Source organism: Artemia sp. Qi Xiang Cuo, chromosome 3, assembly GCF_049724085.1.
Source record: "Artemia sp. Qi Xiang Cuo chromosome 3, ASM4972408v1, whole genome shotgun sequence".
NCBI classification, from domain to species: domain Eukaryota; kingdom Metazoa; phylum Arthropoda; class Branchiopoda; order Anostraca; family Artemiidae; genus Artemia; species Artemia sp. Qi Xiang Cuo.
The window spans coordinates 53,022,074-53,039,996 of NC_142796.1; the positions used below are offsets into that span (position 1 = coordinate 53,022,074).

Below are 17,923 nucleotides of genomic sequence, written 5' to 3' on the forward strand. Positions count from 1 at the left end.
GATACTAAGTGTCCTTGTATGGAAAAAGAAGAAGAAAAAAATAATACATTGTGCCAACATCGTTCTTTACGCTTCGTAGGGCACAAGCCCTTCTAATTTCCAATCGAATGAGCCCTTTTGAGCTTTCTACAACATCACTAACTATAAAAACCTTATATGCCCCCAGGGCATAACTAACAACCCTTGCCCCGAGGGCTCTGAGGGGGTTATCATCCTCAAATACCTAATTTCTAAAACTTTTAACTACGTTGAGAAAATGGCTATCTAAAAATTTTGATTGGATTTGTTTTGAAAAAAGTTGGGCGTGAAAGGGGGGTTAGTTGCCCTCCAATCACTTTCGATAATTAAAAAGGGCACTAGCCCTTCGATTTTCCAATCGAATGAGCCCTTTTTCAATTTTCTACGGCAAAGATTTCAATAAAAACCTTGTATGCCCCCGGGCATAACTTACAACCCTTGCCCTGAGGGTTCTGGGGGGAGAGGTTGTTATCCTTTAAGACCTAATTTACAAAACTTTCAACTACGCTGAATAAAATGGCTATCTAATAATTTTGATTGGATGTGTTTGGGGAAAAGGTGGGCGTGAGAGGGGGGTTAGTTGCCCTCAAATCACTTTCGACTATTAAAAAGGGCACTAGCCCCTTTGCATTTCCAACCAAATGAGCCCTTTTTCAAATTTCTAGGACAAAGATTTCAATATAAGCCGTACCTGTCCCCAGGGCATAAATTATAACCCTTACCATGAAGACTGTGGCGGGAATGTCCTGCTCAATGGTATAATTTCATGAACTTTCTCAAAATTTTTATTGGATGTGCTTTGGGAAACGGTGGGAGTGGAAGGGGTGTTAGTTGCCTTACAACCACTTGCGACTATTAAAAATGGCACTAGCCATTTCAATTTCCAATCGAATAAGCCCAATTTGAAGTTTCTACGACAAAACGTTCTATAAAAACCTGATAGGCCCCAAGGGCAAAACTTACCCTCTTTGCCCTGAGGGCTGTGGGGGGGGGTATCCTCCTCAAAGACCTAATTTCCAGAACTTAAAACTACGTTGAATAAAATGGTTATCTCAAAATTTTGATTGGATGTGTTTGGGGAAAAGGTGGGCGTGAGAGGGGGGTTAGTTGCCCTCCAATCACTTTCGACTATTAAAAAGGGCACTAGCCCTTTGAATTTCCAATCAAATGAGCCTTTTTTGAAGTTTCTACGACAATGCTTTCTATAAAAACTTTATATGCCCTCAGGGCGTAACTTACAACACTTGCCCTGAGGGCTGTGGGGGTGTCCTCATCAAAAACATAATTTATATCTTGAAACTCGCTACGCTGAACAAAATGGCTATCTCAAAATTTTTATTGGGTTTGTTTCGGGAAATGGTGGGCTTGGAAGGGGTGTTAGTTTCCTTCCAATCACTTTCGACTATTAAAAAGGGGACAAGCCCCTCAAATTTTAAGTTGAATGAGCCTTTTTCGAAGTCTCTGCTACAACTTCTTCGATACGAAGTGCCCTGCTCTAAAGGAAAAAATAATAAATAATACATTGTGCCAATATTGTTCTTATATAGCCCCCGGGCATAACTTAAAACCCTTGCCCTGAGAGTTGTGGGTGAGTGTCCTCCTCAAAAATATATTTTCTTTTTGGAAATCAACTACGCTGAGCAAAATGGATATCTCAAAATTTTGATTGGATATGGTTGGGGGAATGAGGGAATGATGGGCGTGGGGGGGCTAGCTGCCCTCCAATCTCTTTCAACTATTAAAAAGGGCACTAGCCACTGCAATTTTGAATTGAATGAGCCCTTTTTGAAGTTTCAACGACAACTCCTTCGATACGAAGTGCCCTGGTATGGAAAAACCAAAAAAAAAATTAAATAAATAATACATTGTGCCATCACCGTTCTTAATTTAGGCAGCGCGATTGCGCTGTCTGTGATATTATAAGAGTATTGAAGTAGGCCTATTGTTATATTGTAATTACTTTCTTAATCTCCCACCTTGAGCCAGTAAATCCAGAGTAACCACAGAGTTGGAGCAATTGACCTATTGCCGCTGCTATTGAAATATCGAATAAGTTTGAGACTTCACCAGACTCAAATCAGGATTTTTATGTGTTATAAAAATAACTTTTTTTAAAAACAAGTTTTTCAACTGAAAGGAAGGAGCAACATCAAAAGTTAGAACGAACAGAAATTATTAAGTATATGGGGGAGGTGCCCCCTCCTCAATATCTCGCTCTTTACACTAAAGTGTTTCTAAGAATTTTTTAAAGAAGCTTATTATTCTAATTAAATGGCCCTTGTGTTTAAGGAGTCGTTTTTACAGAACTGGGACAAAAAGTCCAACTTTCACGTAAAGATCAAATTATTGAAGAGGGAGCAACACCTCATATGCGTAATAATTTTTGTTCGTTTTACGTTTTGATATAGCACCTTACTTTCACATGAAAAAACTTAATCTTTTTTAATTTCTGATTCTTTTAAATAATTGCGGTAAATCCGGCTCCCCCTTCATGGAAAATTCTTTCCCCAAAAGAAAAATCCCTCCATGGAGAGTTCTTCCCACGTAAAATACCCCCCTCCTGGGCAACTTCCTCCCAGACGATCCCATTCTAGCTGAAAATTTCCCCCGGAAAATTTCTTGTGGATGATACCGGGTGAAAAGTTTTTCATAGAATAGTTTTTATTTAAAAAAAACTTTAATTTCTGGTCGTTTTAAAATTATGCCAGAAATACCTCCTCCGTGTAAAATATTTGCCGCAAATACCCTACCCACTAATAGAAAGTTGCCCCGGCAGAAAATTCTCTCTGAAGAATTTATTCCGTGGAAACCTCCCACATGGAAAATTTTTCTTGTGGAAAATCTCCCTCTTACGGAATTGTCACCCTGGACAATTCACACAAACATCTCAAAGAAAAAGTAAGACCAATAAAAATAATTTTGTACAGGAATTTAGACATAAACCCCTAGTGTAAAATTTTCTCTGGAAAGCTCATACCTCGGAATCATCACTTCCCGAGGGAATTCTACCAGTAGAAAATCCCCCAAGCAGAAACTTTACACCCCCCCCCTCAGTCTGAAAAATGTCTGTATACATCCAAATAACAAATACTCTTCGTAAACACTGCAGAATTCATTACTTAAAGACCTTACCCCAGGGGAGTTAGGGGTCTTAATATCCCCAAAGGCATAGTCACTAAACTTTTCAACTATGATAAACAAATTGGTAATCTCAATATTTCGAACGGACGACTCTGAGGAAACAAAAGGGGTGGGAGAAGGTTAGTTGCCCTTTAATGTTTTCGTTCACTTAGAAAGGGCACTAGAACTTTTAACTTCCGTTCGAAGAAGCACTTTCCCGATATTCTAGGACTAATGGACTAATAAGGGGGGCAATACTCCTGAACTTATAGCCTGAGGGTCTAAAAATATACCCTAAACCTCATTGCATATACTTTAAACCTCATTTGCATACTCCAACATGCATATCATTAGCATATTTCAACGGGGACCTAATTTACACATAGCCACGAGGCTCAAGCAACCAGCCGTAGCAACCAGATCCAATATGAAGCTGGAATTTAAATGTATTTTACACTAGTAAGACCAGTTATTATAATATTTAATATTCAGTTATCCCATGACAATTATATGAAAAAATTACTTATTTGGGTTGAATGGAACTGGTCTTATGACACGCGCTTCGTTAAATTAAACCGGACAAATTTTGTAACACGAAGCAAATTTTAATGAATCAAAAAGCGATAAATCTGCTATTCCTTTTTTCTTATGACATGTGCTTGGGTAAGGCAAACCAGCGAACTTATGTCAACAATGAACCAATTACTATGGTATTTTTTTAGAGGAAACTAATGGTCATCTATTTCCCAACCTCTAAGGGGCTCCCGATACCCCTCCCCGGATTTATCCCCCTCCACTTTTCATGAACTTAGAAATATTTTTTTAACTTTGAAATTTTCTTCCAAATTTTCTGATGAATTAGGTTTTTAGCAAAGTCTGAAAGAGAAGAATCGATTTCTTTTTAGAGTTAGAGACATATGAAGTGGGAATTTTTCAAGATTCAGTCAGACACAGACACTACAATCAGCTCAAAAGTGGTATACTACTGAAATAGGTGAAGTAGGTTTTTACCAAGGTCTGAGAGAGATAAATCGGATTCTTTTTAAAAGCTAAAGACGGGGAATTTATAAAGATTCTGTAAGACACAGACACTACTACCAGCCCACAAGTGATATACTAGAGTCTGAAATAGTTGAATTAGGTTTTTACCAAAGTCTGAGTGAGATGATTCAGACTTTTTATAGTTAGAGATATGAAGTGGGAATTTATCAACATTCAGTCAGACACAGTCAATGCTACCAGCTCACAAGTGGTATACTAGAGCACGAAATAGGTGAATTAGGTTTTTACCAAAGTCTGAGAAAGATGAATAGGGTTCTTTTTAGATTTTAAAACATATGAAGTTGGAAATTTATCAACATTCAGTCAGACACAGATAATACTACCAGCTAACAAATGGTATACTAGAGTCTGAAATAGATTAATTGGGTTTTTACCAAAGTCTGAGAAAGATGAATCAGATTCCTTTTAGAGTTAGAGATATATGAAGCAGGATATATGAAGATTCAATCAGACGCAGACACTACTGCCAGCACTTAAGTGGTATACTAGAGTCTGCAATATAAGGTTTTTTTCTGCAATAAAGTTTTTACCAAAGTCTGAGAGACAGGAATCAAATTCTTTTTAGGGTAAAAGATATATGAAGTGGGAACCCAACTGACGGCGGCACAGCTGAATTTTACCGGCACCCGTGTATCAGTAGCCAACCTAAGAACCGCACCTTTTTTTCAGAATCCAATCCATCTCTCTCAGACTTTGGTGAAAACCTAATTCATCTATTTCAGACTCTAGTATATCACTTGTGAGTTGTTAGTAGTGTCTGTGTCTGACTGAATCTTGATAAATTCCCACTTCATATATCTCTAACTCTTAGAAGAATCTAATTCGTTCTCTCTGAGACTTTGATAACAACCTAATTCATCTATTTCAGACTTTAGTATACCACTTGTGAGCTGGTAGTAGTATCTGTGCCTGACTGAATCTTGATAAATTTCCACTTCATATGTCTCTAACTGTAAAAAGAATCCGATTTATCTCTCTCAGACTTTGGTAAAATCCTAACTCACCTACTTCAGACTCTAGTATACCACTTGGGAGCTGGTAGTAGTGTCTGTGTCTGACTGAATGTTCATAAATAGCCACTTCATATGTCTTTAACTCTAAGAGGGATCCGGTTCATCTCTCTCAGACTTTGGTAAAACCTCATTCATCTATTTCAGGCTCTAGTATACCACCTGTGAGCTGGTAGTAGTGTCTGTGTCCGAGAAAATCTTGATAAATTCCCACTTCATATGTCTCTAACTCTACAAAGAATCTGATTCATATTTCTCATACTTTGGTAAAAACCTAATTCATCTATGTCAGACTCTATTATCCACTTGTGAGCTGGTAGTAGTGTCTCTGTCTGACTGAATCTTGATAAATCCCCACTTCATATGTCTCTAACTCTAAAAAGAATCAAATTCTTCTCTCTCGGACTTTGGCAAAAACCTAATTCCCCTATTTTACACTCTTTATAAATTCCCACTTTATATGTCTCTAACTCTAAAAAGAATCCAATTCATATCTCTCAGACTTTGATAAAAAACCTAATTCACCTATTTCAGACTGTAGAATAAAACTTTTTAGCTGGTAGTAGTGTCTGTGGCTGACTAAATCTTGATAAATTCCCACTTCAAATGTCTCTAACTCTAAAAAGGATCAAATTCTTCTCTCTTAAACTTGGACAAAAATCTAATTCCCAAATATCAGACTCTAGTATACCACTTATGAGCTGGTAGTAGTTTCAGTGTCTGACTGAATTTTGATAAATTTCCACTTTATAAGTTTGTAACTCTTCAGAGAATCTGTTTCGTCTCTCTCTGGCTTTTGTGAAAGCAAATGTCATTTGTTTGACTCTCCCGTGTGCGACTTGAGAGCAGATAGTTGAGTTTGTTCTCACTGAATCTTGATAAATTCCCACTTCATATATCTCTAACTCTTAGAAGAATCTAATTCGTTCTCTCTGAGACTTTGGTAAAAACCTAATTCATTTATTTCAGACTCTAGTATACCACTGGTGAGCTGGTAGTAGTTTCTGTGCCTGACTGAAACTTGATAAATTCCTAAAATATATATCTGAATCTTGATCTTGACTGAATCTTGATAAATTCCCACTTTATATATCTGTAACTCTAAAAAGAATCTGATTCATCTTTCTCATACTTTGGTAAAATCCTAATTCATCTATTTCAGACTCTATTATACCACTTGTGAGCTGGTAGTAGTGTTATTGTCGGAGTGAATCTTGATAAATCCCCACTTCATATGTCTCTAACTCTAAAAAGAATCAAATTCTTCTCTCTCGGACTTTGGAAAAAACCTAAATCACCTATTTTACACTCTAGTATAACACTTTTGAGCTGGTAATAGTGTCCGCGTGTTACTGAATCTTGATAAATTCCCACTTTATATGTCCCTAACTCTAAAAAGAATCCAATTCATCTCTCTCAGACTTTGGTAAGAACCTAATTCACCTATTTCAGACACTAGTATACCCGCTGGTTGTAGTGTCTCTGTCTGACTGAATCTTGATAAACTCCCACTTCATGTCTCTAAATCTAAAAAGAATCAAATTCTTCTCTCTCTGACTTTGGCAAAAACCTAATTCACATATTTCAGAATCTAGTATATCACTTGTGAGCTGGTAGTAGTGTCCGTGTCTGACTGAATCTTGATAAATTCCCACTTCATATGTCTCTATTTCTAAAAAAAATCAAATTCTTCTCTCTCAGACTTTGGCAAAAACTGAATTCACCTATTTCAAACTCTAGTAACCTATTTCATACTCTAGTGAACTAATTCACATATTTCAGAATCTAATATATCACTTGTGAGCTAGTAGTAGTGTCCGCGTCTGACTGAATCTTGATTAATTCCCACTTCATATGTCCCAAACTCTAAAAAGAAGCCGATTCATCCCTCTCAGACTTTGGTAAGAACCTAATTCACCTATATCAGACTCTAATATACCACTTGTGAGCTGGTAGTAGTGTCTGTGTATGACTGAATCTTGATAAATTACCACTTCATATGTGTCTAAACCTAAAAGAATCAAATTCTTCTCTCTCAGACTTTTCGTATTTCAAAAATATCAAAAGTGAATTTCTTTTCTTATAAGAATACGTATTTAATCTCATTTTAAAACATATAAAACAAAAATAAAAAAATCCCAAAAAGTCCCAAAACATGTTGAAAAATTTCTATGTTCAGTAGAAAAGTAAAATAAAATGTCACTACAAACATTATTTTTCTATTAGGAAAAATTACGATTAACATTTCTCTATCATCTTCATTTCATCTTTCGAAAATATCGCGCAAGTAAATTTCTTTTGTTATAAGTATCTTTAATGTCATTTTAAAACATGTAAGAGAAGATGAAAAAATTTCTAAGATAAAAAAAAACAAAGTTCAAAAATCATAATTCCAAGTCCAAAAAAGAGGAGGGGCAAAAAGTTGGGGGAGGGGTATTCGGGGCCCCTTGGAGGTTTGAACATGGATGACCATAAGTTTCCTCTAAAAACAGTAATAGCAATTGATTCATTCTTGACGTAAGTTTGTTGGTTTACTTTACCCAAGTGCATGTCATAAGAAGAAAGGGGTAGCTGATTTGTCACTTTTGGATTCATTACAATTCGGTTCTTATGAAAAAATGCGTCCGGTTTACTTTACCGAAGCGCATGTCATAAGGCCAGTTTCATTCAACCCAAATAAAATCCAGCCTTTTATTGGATTTGGTTGCTACGGCTGGTTTCTAGAGCCTCATGGATATATGTAAATTATGTTCCCGTTTGAATATGCTAAAGATATGCATGTTGAAGTATACAAATGACATTCACGGTATATGTAGTGAGGTTCAGGGTATATTCTTTAGACCCCCAGGCTGTAAGTTCAGGAGTATTGCCCCCTCACTAATTATTGGCTTGATGTGATCACCCCTAGGGAAAAAAACAAACCAACAAACACGCATTGATGATCCTTCTTCTGGCAAAAAAAATTCTACCTTTTTCCTGGTGGGAGCTCGAAACTTCTTCAATAGGGTTCTCAGATATCTTAAACCTGATGGTTTAATTTTCATTAAGACCCCTTTACTCTTCAGGGGTATTTCCCCCTTTTTTGAAAGTCAGGCAAATTTTCTCACGTTCATAGTTTTAATGGGTAACGCTAAACTTTCTTTTGATATACCTATTGATATAAAAATTTGATTTTTTTGATTTTTATTATTATTGAGATTTTTGCTCCTTTCTTATAGTTCATGTTAACGAACTTTAAAAAAAAAAAAAAAAATTAACGTGGATTGTAAGTTCAATACACTTATAGTGATATTTATTTCTTAAAGTTTTGATATTTTTCTGTTTATTAAAGTAAAAAAATTAAAACATTTAAAATGTGATTTGTTTTCACTAAAGTGCAAATTATATTCTGGTCTTGAGAACGCATTGGGGTTGCCAGCCCTACTCATGGTAATTTTTGCTCGTTTTGTATTTGACTTGGTTATTTATTGTAATTGCTGTTCGTTTTTGGGTTTCATTGATTTATTGAAGGTGATTTGTGGTAGTTTTACGCTTGGAAGATTATTTCTATTAGTTGCTGCTTGTATTCGGCTTAATGAATACATTACTTTTCTTTGAAACACTTGTTTTGTGAAAAACGTTTTTTAAATTAATTTATGTTAGTTTTTTATTGGCGTAGTCTTTTCACTGAAAAATAGTATTTAATATATTTTCGACTTTTTTCTATAAAAATCCATAGTTTGGCTTGCTATTTTTGTGTTGGAGAAGCTTTTAACACAATTTTAATTGTGGATACCAATATTATTGTCTAATTTAATTTTATACCTCCTGAAGTTGACCTGATAAATAAAGCTTAATTTAACTCCCAAAATATTATATCCATGCTGTTTGACAACCTGCATACACATAGACTCTTTTGAATTATTTAAATTGTAAGAGCAGAAGGAGTAATAGTTCTAGCCCCCAAATTTTCAACTTAATACCCCTAGTCGTCAGATATATTGCTGAGGTTTCTTATTGGCAACCATGCACGCAGTGCCTTATGATTTAGTTTTAAAGCAACATCTGGTTTTAAATTATAATTGGTCAATTGCATAAATATTGGGAATTGACATACCCAATATCCCTAAAGACATAGTTGCTGGACCACTCTACTATGCTCAACAAAATAGCTGTCTCAGAATTATGACTAGATGTATTCGGAAAATGATTGGGCTTCTAAGAAGGGCTGCTTTCCCTCCAATCTCTTTTTGTTTTTAAAAGTGGTACTGAAATCAAACAATTCGTGGTAATGAACTGTAAGTAAGGAGTGACCCGGCTGGATAGTAACCGAAACTCTAAAAAATGGAGATACCAATAGATGCATCAAAAGAATCAGATTTTAAAGCTGAGTTCAAATTTAAAAGTTTTATCAAGTTTAATCAAGTAATTTCGGTAGGGGGGAGGAATTTTGGTATTTGTGTATTATGCGCCACTCACTCAAGTTTACGGTGTGTAAAATTCCGGAACACTCCGTTTTTTTCGTTAGCCCAAATAAATTTGGGCTATAGATTTGCACATTAGGGGGGGGGGGGGTAAAGTATTGCAGGTTTACATGAAAAATGTGTTTGGTACAATTATTCTGCATATTACATAGATAGATAAATAAGTGTATTTTAAAGCCAAATGTACGGCCATGTACACAGTAAAATAACATAAATGAAAGGCACAAATAACATAAACTTTGATCAATGATCACCATGAAACGCTTAAATTAAACATTACATTAACCTAATAATAATACTTAATATTTGGAAAAACGGTTATTGAAAAAAAAAACATTTAAAACTTGGAAGAAATACTTAAATGAAAAATTACATTTACTTTATGCTGGGATTTTTTTTTTTTTTTAAATACAATTTCCAGATACCTCTATATTCCTCTGTAATTTTTTAGTGGCCGTATACCTAGAAAAAATCGTTTTCTGACTTCAAACTGTCCAAACACTTACCCCCCCCCCCCTATATGCAAATATACAGCCCAAACCATATATTTACCATAAATTATGTCACTTGCCTTTGTCCTGTCTCACGCTAAGATAAAAAAAAACTAACGAAGAAACCAGATTGGCTCTTGAGTTTTACACAGCGTAAACTTGAGTGAGTTTTCCATAATACACAAGTACCAAAACTCCTTCCCCCTACGGAAATCAAAAATATAAAACTCAAATAAAATTCTCAAATTTGGAAGGCCTTCTTTTCCACGAGGGGATTTTTAGGGGCGGGTATTTACCGGGGGCTAAAGTATTTAGACAGTTTGAAGGCAGAAAACAATTCTTTCTAGGTATATGGCCACCAAAAAACTACACGAGAATAGCGAGGTATCTGGAAATTTTTTTAAATAAAAAAAAAAAGAAAAAAAAAATCCCAGTATAAAGTAAATGTAATGTTTCATTTAAGTGTTCTTTCCAAGTGCTAAGTTTTTTTTTTTTCAATGGTCATTTTTCCAAGTATTAAGTACTATTATTACATTAATGTACTGTTTCATTTAAGTTTTTTATGATGATTGCTGATCAAAGTTTATGTTATTTGTGCCTTTCATTTATGTTATTTTACTGGGTCCATAGCTGTATATCTGGTTTTAAAATACACTTATTTGTTTATCTATCTAATATGCAGAATAATTGTACCAAACACATCTTTCATGCCGACAAGCTATACTTCAACCCCCCCCCCCCCCACTGTGCAAGTATATAGTCCAATTTTTTTAAGGTAACGGAGAAACCGGTTTGAATTTTACACATCGTAAACTTAAGTGAGTGGCTTATAACAAACAAGTACCGGAAGTTTTCATGGAGAGAGAGCCCTATTTTCCGGTATTATTTGAAAAAGACCAGAAATTAAATTTTAAAAAACAAGTTTTTTCAATTGAAAGTAAGGAGCAACATCAAAATTAAAACAAACAGAAATGATTACGTATATGAAAGGAGTTGTCCCTTCCACGATAATTTCAAATCGTTTTTCAAAGAAAATAGAAATCTCCTTCTGTGGAATTTTTTCTCAAGAATTCCCCCCCCCTCCGCGAGAAGTTGATCCTGTTAAAAGTTCTGCCATAGATAAATTATGCCTGAAAAACTACCCAATGCAAAATTTCTCGTGAAAATTCCCCCCGCCATGAAAAAAATCCCCTCAAAAATGCCAACCCAGCTGAAAATTTCTCCTCGAAAGTTTTCCAGGAACAACTCCACATGCAAAATTGAGCGAACCTATGTCAACAATGAATCAATTGCTATGGCATTTTTTTTAGAGGAAACTAATTGTCATCTATATCCTAACCTCCAAGGGGCTCCCGATACCCCTTCTCCAGATTTTTCCCCCTCCACTTTTTTTTAACTTAGAATTATATTTTTAACTTTGAAATTTTCTTCCAAATTTTCTGATGAGTTAGATTTTTAGAAGAGTCTGAAAGAGAAGAATCGATTTCTTTTTAGAGTTAGTTATGGAGGGGGAATCTATCAAGATTCAGTCAGACAAAGACACTACTGTCAGCTCCAAGTGGTATTACTAGAGTCTGAAATAGGTAAATTAGGTTTTTACCAAGTTCTGAGAGAGATAAATCGGATTATTTTTAAGAGTTAAAGACATAAGAAGTGTGAATTTATCAAGATTCAGTAAGATACAGACTCTACTACCAGCTCTCAATTGGTATGATAGATTCTGAAAGGGGTCGCTGAGGTTTTTGAGAAGATTTGAGAAAGGCTAATTAGATTCTTTTTAGAAATAGAAACGTATAAAGTGAGAATTTATCAATCTTCAATCAATCGCAGACAATACCACCAGCTCAAAAGTGGTACACTATAGTACGAAAAAAGTGAATTAGGTTTTTACTAAAGTCTGAGAGAGATGAATTGGATTCTTTTTAGAGTTTTAAACATATGACGTGGGAAATTTATCAAGATTTAGTCAGACACAAATAATAGGCTACTACAAGCTCAAAAATGGTATACTAGAGTTTGAAATAGATTAATTAGGTTTTTACCAAAGTTTGAGAAAGATAAATCAGATTCATTTTAGAGTTAGAGATATATGAAGTGGAGCTTTATCAAGATTCAATCAGACGCAGACACTACTGCCAGCACACAAATGGTATACTAGAGTCTGAAATATAAGGTTAAGTTTTCACCAAAGTCTGAGAGACATGAATCGAATTCTTTTTAGAGTAAAAGACATATGAAGTAGGAAAACAACGGATGGTGGCAAAACTGAATTTTACTGGCACCCGTGTATCTGTAGCCAACCTAAGAACCACATCTTTTTTTTAGATAGCTTCGTTCAATATAGGTTTATTTAGGTTCACATAGCGTGGCGCGCCATTTGTGAGCTGGTATATCACTTTTGAGCTGGTAGTAGTGTCTGTGTCTTCCTGAATCCTGCTAAATTCCCATCTCATATGTCTCTAACTCTACAAAGAATCCGATTCATCTCTCAAACTTTGGTAAAAACCTAATTTATCTATTTCAGACTCCAGTATACCACAAGTGAGCTGGTAGGAGTATCTGTGACCGACTGAATCTTGATAAATTCCCACTTCATAAGTCTCTAACTCTAAAAATAATCCAATTCATCTCTTTCAAACTTGGGTAAAAAAAAACTAATTCACCTATTTCAGACTCTAGTATAAAACTTGTTAGCTGGTAGTAGTGTCTGTGTCTGACTGAATCTTGATAAATTCCCAATTCATGTGTCCCTAACTCTAAAAAGATTCCAATTCGACTCTCTCAGACTTTGATAAAAACCTAGTCCCTCTATTTCAGACTCTAGTATACCACTTGTGAGGCTGGTAGTTGTGTCTGATTTGACTGAATCTTGATATATTCCCACTTCATATGTCTCTAACTCTAAAAAGAATCTGATTCATATCTCTCAGACTTTGGTAAAAACCTAATTGATCTATTTCAGACTCTAGTATATTACTTGAGAGCTGGTAGTAGAGTCTGTGTCTCACTGAATCTTGATAAATTCCTGCTTCATATGTCTCTACCTCTTATAAGAATCCAGTTCATCTCTCTCAGACTTTGGTAAAAACCTAATTCATCTATTGCAGACTCTAGTATACCATTTGTGAGCTGGTAGTAGTGTCTGTGTCTGACTGAAACTTCATAAATTCCCACTTCATATGTTTATAAATCTAAAAAAATCCGATTCTTGTCTCTTAGACTTTTGTAAAAACCTAATTAATATATTTCAGACTCTAGTACATCACTTGTGAGCTGATAGTAGTGTCCGTGTCTGACAGAATCTTGATAAATTCCCACTTCATATGTCCCTGACTCCTAAAAGAATCCAATTCATCTCTCTGAGACTTTGGTAGAAACCTAATTCATTTATTTTGGACTCTAGTATACCCTTGTGAGCCTTTGGTAGTGTCTGTGTTTGAATGAATCTTGATAATTTCCCACTTCATATGTCTCTAACTCTAAAAATAATCCAATTCACATCTCTCAGACTTTGGAAAAAAACCTTTTCACCTATTTCAGACTCTAGTATAAAACTTGTTAGCTGGTAGTAGTGTCTGTGGCTTGCTAAATTTTGATAAATTCCCGCTTCATATGTCCCTAACTCTTAGAAGAATCCAATTCATCTCTCAAAAACTTTGGTAGAAACCTAATTCATTTATTTCGGACTCTAGTATATCACTTGTGAGCTGGTAGTTGTATCTGTGTGTGACTGAATCTTGATAAATTCCCACTTCATATGTCTCTAACTCTTAGACGAATCCAATTCATCTCTCTGGAACTTTGGTAGAAACCTAATTCATTTATTTTGGACTCTAGTATACCACTTGCGAGCTGGTAGTAGTGTTTTTGTCTGACTGGATCTTGATGAATTCCCACTCATATGTCTCTAAATTTAAACAGAATGTGATTCAGTTCTCTCAGACTCAGGTTAAAACCTAATTCATCTACTTTAGACTCTAGTATATAACTTGTGAGCTGGTAGTAGTGTCTGTGTGAGTGAATCTTGACAAATTGCCAATTCACAAGTCTCTAACTCTAAAAAGAATCCGATTCATCTCTCTCAGACTTTTCTAAAAAACGTAATTCACCTATTTCAGACTCTATTATACCACTTGTAAGGTGATAGTAGTGTCTGTGTCAGACCGAATCTTGATAAATTCGAACTTCACATGTCTCTAACTCTTAGAAAAATCCAGTTTATCTCTCTCAAACTTTGGTAAAAACCTAATTCCTCTATTTCAGACTCTAGTATACCACTTGTGAGCTGGTGATAGTGTCTGGGTCTGACTGAATCTTTATAAATTCCCCCTTTATATGTCTCTAACTCTAAAGAGAATCCAATTCATATCTCTCAGACTTTGATAAAAAACCTAATTCACCTATTTCAGACTCTAGAATAAAACTTTTTAGCTGGTAGCAGTGTCTGTGGCTGACTATATCTTGATAAATTCCCACTTCATATGCCTAACTCTCAAGAGAATTCGATTCATCTCTCTCTGACTTTTATGAAAACCTAATTCATCTATTTCGGAATCTAGTATGCCACTTGTGACCTAATAGTTTAGTCTGCGTTTGAGTGAATCCGGATAAATTCCAACTTCTTACGCTTTAAAATCTAAAAAGATTCCGATTTACCTTACTCAGAGTTTGGTAAAAAAAGTAATATATCTGTTGCAGCCTCTAGTATACCATTTGTGAGGTGGTAGTAGTGTCTATGTCTGACTGAATCTTGCTAAATTCCCACTTCACATGTCTCTAACTCTAAAGAGAAGCAAATTCTTCTCTCTCATACTTGGGCAAAAATCTAATTCCCAAATATCAGACTCTAGTATACCACTAGTGAGCTGGTAGTAGTTTCAGTGTCTGACTGAATTTTGATAAATTTCCACTTCATATATCTCTAACTCTAAAAAGAATCCGATTCATTTCTCTCAGACTATGATGACAATCTAATTCATCTATTTCAGACTTTAGTATACCACTTGTGAGCTGGTAGTAGTATCTGTGCCTGACTGAATCTTGATAAATATCCACTTCATATGTCTCTAAATACAAAAATAATCCGATTTATCTCTCTCAGACTTTGGTAAAATCCTAATGCATCCGTTTCAGACTCTTGTATACCACTTTTGAGCTGGTAGTAGTGTCTGTGTTAGACTGAATATTGATAAATTCTCACTTCATATGTCTCTAACTCTAAAAAGAATCAGATTCATGTTCCTCAGACTTTTGTAACAACTTAATAAATCTAATTCAGAATATATTATATCACTTGTGAGCTGGTAGTAGTGTCTGTTTCTGACTGAAACTTTATAAATTCCCACTTCATATGTCTCTAACTCTTAGATTAATCTAATTCATCTCTCTGAGACTTTGGTAAAAACCTATGTCATTTATTTCAGACTCTAGTATACCACTTGTGAGCTGGTAGTAGTATCTGTGCCTGACTGAAATTTAATAAGTTTCCAATTCATAAGCCTCTAGGTCTAATACGAATCCGTTTCGTCTCTCTCGGACTTTGGTAAAAACCTAACTCACCTACTTCAGACTCTACTATACCACTTGGGAGCCTGTAGTAGTGTCTGTGTCTGACTGAATGTTGATAAATCGCTACTTCATATGTCTTTAACTCTAAGAGGGATCCGGTTCATCTCTCTCAGACATTGGTTAAACCTCATTCATCTATTTCAGGCTATAGCATACCACTTGTGAGCTGGTAGTAGTTCCTGTGTCTGACAAAATCTTGATAAATTCCCACTTCGTATGTCTCTAACCCTAAAAAGAATCTGATTCATCTCTCTCAGAATTAAGTAATAGACCTAATTCACCTATTTCAGACTCTAGTATACCACTTGTGAGCTGGTAGTAGTGTCGTTGTCTGACTGAATCTTGATAAATTCGCACTACATATGTCTCTAACTCTAAAATGAATCCTATTCATCTCTCTCAGACTTTGGCAAACACCTAATTTACCTATTTTACACTCTAGTAAAACACTTTTGAGCTGGTAGTAGTGTCTGCGTCTGACTGAATCTTATAAATCCCCACTTAATATGTCTCTAACTCTAAAAAAAATCAAATTCTTCTCTCTCGAACTTTGGCAAAAACCTCATTCACCTATTTTACACTCTAATATACCACTTTTGAGCTGGTGGTAGTGTCTGCGGATTACTGAATCTTGATGAATTCCCACTTTATATGTCCCTAACTCTAAAAAGAATCTGATTCATCTCTCTCAGACTTTGGTAAGAACCTAATTCAACTATTTCAGACTCTAGTATACCCCTTGTGAGCTGGTAGTAGTGTCCTCGTCCGACGAATTCTTGATAAATTCCCACTTCATATTTCTCTAACTCTAAAAAAATCAAATTCTTCTCTCTCGATCTTTGGCAAAAACCTAATTCACCTATTTTACGCTCTAGTATAACACTTTTGAGCTGGTAATAGTGTCCGCGTGTTACTGAATCTTGATAAATTCCCACTTTATATGTCCCTAACTCTAAAAAGAATCTTATTCATCTCATCTCAGACTTTGGTAAGAACCTACGTCACCTATTTCAGACGCTAGTATACCCCTTGTGAGCTGGTAGTAGTGTCCTCGTCTCACTGATTCTTGATAAACTCCCACTTCATATTTCTCTAAATCTGAAAAGAATCAAATTCTTCTCTCTCTGATTTCGGCAAGAACCTATTTCACCTATTTCAGAATCTAGTATACAACTTGTGAGCTGGTGGTAGTGTCCGTGTCTGACTGAATCTTGATAAATTACCACTTTATATATCTCTAACTCTAAAAAGAATCAAATTCTTCTCTCTCTGATTTCGGCAAGAACCTATTTCACATATTTCAGAATCTAGTATACAACTTTTGAGCTGGTGGTAGTGTCCGTGTCTGACTGAATCTTGATAAATTACCACTTTATATATCTCTAACTCTAAAAAGAATCAAATTCTTCTCTCTCAGACTTTGGCAAAAACCGAATTCATATATTTACACTCTAGTAAACCACTTGTGAGCTGGTAGTGGTGTCTGTGTCTGACTGAATCTAATTCATCTTTCTGAGACTTTGGTAAAACTTAATTCATTTATTTCGGACTCTAGTATACCACTTGTGAGCTGGTAGTAGTATCTGTGCCTGACTGAATCTTGATAAATTCCCAATTCATGAGTCTCTAACTCTAAAAAGAATCCGATTCATCTCTCTCAGACTTTGGTAAAAACCTAACTCACCTACTTCAGACTCTAGTATACCACTTGTGAGCTAGTAAGAGTGTCTGTGTCTGACTGAATGTTGATAAATCATTACTTCATATGTCTTTAACTCTAAGAGGGATTTGGTTCATCTCTCTCAGACTTTGGTAAAACCTCATTCATCTATTTCAGGCTCTAGTATACAACTTATGAGCTGGTAGTAGTCTCTGTGTCCGACGAAATCTTGATAAATTCCCACTTCATATGTCTCTAACTCTAAAAAGAATCTGAATCATCTTTCTCAGACTTTGGTAAAAACCTAATTCATCTATTTCAGACTCTATTATACCACTTGTGAGCTGGTAGTAGTGTCGGTGTCTGAATCTTGATAATTCCCCACTTCATATGTCTCTAATTCAAAAAAGAATCAAATTCTTCTCTCTTGGACTTTGGCAAAAACCTCATTCACCTATTTTACACTCTAGTATACCACTTTTGAGATGGTAATAGTGCGTGAGTCTTACTGAATCTTGATAAATTCCCACT

At 35.4% G+C, this 17,923-nt stretch overlaps 1 protein-coding gene across 1 annotated transcript in view; it reads right to left on the reverse strand.

Moving 5' to 3' along the window:
- Positions 1–17,923, reverse strand: part of LOC148954268 (uncharacterized) — a 309,906-nt gene that overhangs the window by 64,864 nt on the left and 227,119 nt on the right. The gene's annotated exons all lie outside the window — the stretch shown is intronic.